Source organism: Theropithecus gelada, chromosome 14, assembly GCF_003255815.1.
Source record: "Theropithecus gelada isolate Dixy chromosome 14, Tgel_1.0, whole genome shotgun sequence".
Taxonomy (NCBI): Eukaryota; Metazoa; Chordata; class Mammalia; order Primates; family Cercopithecidae; genus Theropithecus; species Theropithecus gelada.
In genome coordinates, this window is record NC_037682.1 from 66,453,873 (window position 1) to 66,458,515 (window position 4,643).

A 4,643-nucleotide genomic window follows, 5' to 3' on the forward strand; every position below is an offset into this window, starting at 1 on the left:
CAAAACCAGGCTGGGCTCAACTGACGTCTGCCCATGAAGGGAGCATTCAGACCAGCCCTAGCCAGTGGGGTATCACCCATCCCAGCAATTGGAACTTGAGTTCCAGGAAGCCGCACCACCATGGGCTGAAGTTTTCTGGAGCCTAAAATAAACTCGAAAGGCAGTCTGGGCCACAAGGACTACAAGTCCTAGTGCTGAGCTGGGCTTGGGGGGCATATGACATACTTAGACATCAACAAGGGCATCTGAGGGACTGTTTGTGCCCCGCCCCGTCCCCACCCCCAGGCAGCATATCCCCTGACTCCAAGAGAGACCCCTTTCTCCTGCTTGAGGAGAGGAGAGGGAAGAGTAAAGAGGACCAGCTTAGCCACAGCAGGATAGAGCATTGGTCAGAGTTGTGAGGTCCCCATTCCAGGCCCTAGCTCCTGGATGACATTTCTAGACACACTGTGGGCCAGAAGGGAACCTGCTATCTTGAAGGGAAGGACCCAGTCCTGGCGGGATCCATCATCTGCTGACTAAAGAGCCCTTGGTCCCTGAATAACCAGCAACACTAACCATGTAGTACACACTGTGGGTGTTGGGTGAAACTCTGAGACTTGCTGGCTTCAGATGAGACCCAGCACCTTCCCAGCTGTGGTGGCCATGGTGAGAGACTCCTTCTCCTTGATAAAAGAAGAGGGAGAAGTAAAGGGGATTTTTGTCTTATAGTTTAGATACCACCTTGGCCACAGTGGGGTAGAACACCAAATGGGCTCTTGGGGTCCCTGATTCCAGGCCTTGGCTCTTGGACAGCATTTCTGGACCTGCTTTGGGTCAGAGGGAAGCCAACTGCCTGAAAGGTGAGTCCCAGGCCTGAAAGCATTCACCATAAGCTGATTGAAGAGCCCTTGGGCCTTAAGTGAACATTGGCAGTAGTCTGGCAGTAGTCTGCTGGCATGTGGTTGTGGTGGCCACAGGGTGAGACCCCTCTGCCTGTGGGAAGGGAAGAGAAGAATGGGAAGGACTTTGTCTCATGGTTTGAGTACCAGCTTAGCTACAGTAGTGTAGAGCACCAGGTAGACTTCTAAGATCTTTGACTCCAGTCCCTAGCTCCTGGATGGCATCTCTGGACCTGCCTGGGGCCTAGGGGAACTCACCACCCTGAAGGGGAAGGCACAAGTCTGGCTGGCTTCATCACCTGCTAATTGTAGAGCCCTAGGGCCTTAAGTAAACACAGGCACTTAAGTAAACATAGATGGTAGCCATGTAGGGCCTTGGGCAAGACTCAGTGCTGTGCTAGCTTCAGGTCTGATGCAACCCAGTCCCATGGTAATGGCCACAGGAATGCTTATGTCACCTAACCCCAGCCCCAGGCAGCTCAGCACAAGGAGGGAGACTCCATTTATTTGGGAGAAAGTAAGGGAAGAAAACAAGAGTCTCCACCTAGTAATCCAAAGAATTCTTCCTGATCATATCTAAGACCACCAAGGTGGTATATTTATGAGTCTGCAAAAACCACAGCATTACTGGCTTGGGGTGTTCCCTAATGCAGATAGGGTCTAGATCACAACACCCAAATCCTTTTGAAAACTTGAAAAGCCTTTGAATACTTGAAAAGGACAGGTACAAACAAGCCCAGGTGGTAAAGACTACAAGAAATACCTAACTCTTCAATGCCCAGACACTGACAAACATCAACAAGCATCAAGACCAACCAGGAAAACATGACCGTACCAAACAAACTAAATAAGGCACCAGGGACCAATCCTGGAAAGACAGAGATAAGTGACCTTTCAGGCAGAGAATTCAAAATAGCTGTTTTGAGGAAACTCAAAGAAATTCAAGAAAACATGGAGAAGGAATTCAGAATTCTATAAGATAAATTTAACAGATTGAAATAATTAAAAAGCATAAATTCTGGAGTTGAAAAATGCAATTGCCATACTGAAGAATGTATCAGAATCTCTTAATAGCAGAATTGATCAAGCAAAAGAAAGTATTAGTAAGCTTGAAGATAGGCTATTCAAAAGTACACAGTCAGAAGAGATGAAGGAAAAAGAATAAAAAAGCATGAATCATGCCTACAAGATCTAGAAAATAGCTTCAAAAAGGCAAGTCTTAAGAATCACTGGCCGTAAAGAGAAGGTAGAGGAAGAGATGGGATAGAAAGTTTATTCAAAGGGATAATAACAGAGAACTTCCCAAACCTAGAGAAATCTATCAATATCCAAGTACAAGTACCCAAAGAAGACTACTTCAAGGCATTTAATAATCGAACTCCTGAAGGTCAGTGATAAAGAAAGGATCCAAAAAGCAGCAAGAGAAAAATAAATAATGTACAATGGAGCCACAATACAACTGGCAGCAGACTTTTCAGTGGAAACCTTACAGTCCAGGAGAGAATGGCATGACATATCTAAAGTGCTGAAGAAAAAAACCTTTTACCCTAGAATAGTATATCTGGTGAAAATATCCTAAAAGCATGAAGGAGAAATAAAGAGTTTGCCAGACAAGCAAAAGCTAAGGGATTTCATCAACACCAGACCTATGCTACAAGAAATGCTGAAGGAAGTACATCAATCAGAAAGAAAAGGATATTAATGAGCAATAAGAAATCATCTGAAGGTACAAGACTCACTGGTAATAGTAAGCACAAAGAAAAACATGGAATATCATAACACTGTAATTGTGTGTGAACTGCTCTTATCCTAAGCAGAAAGAGTAAAAGATGAACCAATAAAAATAATAACTGCAACAACTTTTCAAGACATAGACAATACAATAAGACATAAAGCGAAACAACAAAAAAGTTTAAAAGTGGGGAGATGAAGTTAAAGTGTAGAGTTTTTGTTAGTGTTCTTTTTGCTTGTTTGTTTATGCAATCAGTGTTAAGTTGTCATCAGTTTAAAATAATGGGTTAAAAGATAGTGTTTGAAAGCCTCATGGTAACCTCAAATCAAAGAACATACAGTGGATACATAAAAAATAAAATGCAAGAAATTAAATCATACCACCAGAGAAAATCACCTTCACTAAAAGGAAGACAGGGAGGAAGGAAAGAAGGAAGATAAAACTACAAACAATCAGAAACAAATAACAAAATGGCAGGAGCAAGTCCTCACTTATCAATAATAACATTGAGTATAAATGGACTAAACTCTCCAACAAAAGACACAGAGTGGCTAAGTGGTTAAAAAAAGAAAAAAAAAAAATCATCTGTTGCTTATAAGGAACACACTTTACCTATAAAGATATACATGGACCAGGGGTGTCCAATCTTTTGGCTTCCCTGGGCCACATTGGAAGAAGAATTGTCTTGGGCCACATATAAAATACACTAGTGCAAATGATAGTTGATGAGCTAAAAATAAATTACAAAGAAGACCTCATAATGTTTTAAGAAAGTTTATGAATTTGTGTTAGGCCACATTCAAAGCCATTCTGGGCCACATGTGGCCCTTGGGCCGTGGGTTGGACAAGCTTGATTTAGACCGAAACTAAAGGGATGGAAAAAGATAACTTATGTAAATGGAAACAGGAAAAGGGCAAGAGTAGCTACATATATGTCAGGCAAAATAGATTTCAAGACAAAAACTGTAAGAGGAGACAAGGAAGCTCTCTGTAAAACAATAAAGGGGTCAATTCAGCAAGAGGATATAACAATTGTAATTATACATGCACCCAACACTGGAGCACTCAGATATATAAAGCAAATATTAGTAGAGCTAAAGAGAGAGATAGACCCCAATACAATAATAGCTGGAGACTTTAACACCCTGCTTGCAGCATTGAACAGATTTTCTAGACAGAAAATCAACAGAGAAACATCGGATTTAACCTGCACTACAGACCAAATGGACCCAATGAATATTTATAGACCATTTCATCCAATGGCTAAAAAATACACATTCTCCTCCTCAGCACATGGATCATTCTCAAGGATAGACCATATGTTAGGTCACAAAACAAGTCTTAAAACATTTAAAAAAATAAAATTAAGCATCTTCTCTAATCACAATGGAATAAAACTAGAAATCAATAATGAGGAATTTTGGAAACTGTATAAACACATGGAAATTAAACTGTACGCTCCTGAATGACCAATGGATCAATGAAGAAATTAAGATGAAAATTGAAAATTTCATGACACAAATAGTAATGTAAACATGACATACCAAAACCTTTGGAATACGGTAAAAGCAACACTAAGAGGGAAGTTTATAGCTATAAGGACTTACATCAAAAAAGAACTAAAGATCAGAACTGAAGTAATTGAAATTGAAATGAAGAAAACAATACAAAAGATCAACAAAACAAAAGGTGGGCTTTTTGAAAACATAAACAAAATTAACAAACCTTTAACCAGACTAAGAAAAAAAGAGAGAAGATCTAAATAAATAAAATTAGAGATAAAAAAGGGGACATTACAACTGATGCTGCAGAAATTCAAAGGATCATTAGTAGATACTACGAGAAACCATATACCAATAAATTGGAAAATCTAGAAGAAATGATTAAGTTTCTAGACACATACCTACCAAGATTGAACCATAGAAATTCAAAACTTGAACATACCAATAACAAGTACCGAGGCTGAAGCCATAATAGATCTTCCAGCAAAGAAAAACCCACAACTCATTAACTTCACTGCTGAATTCTAC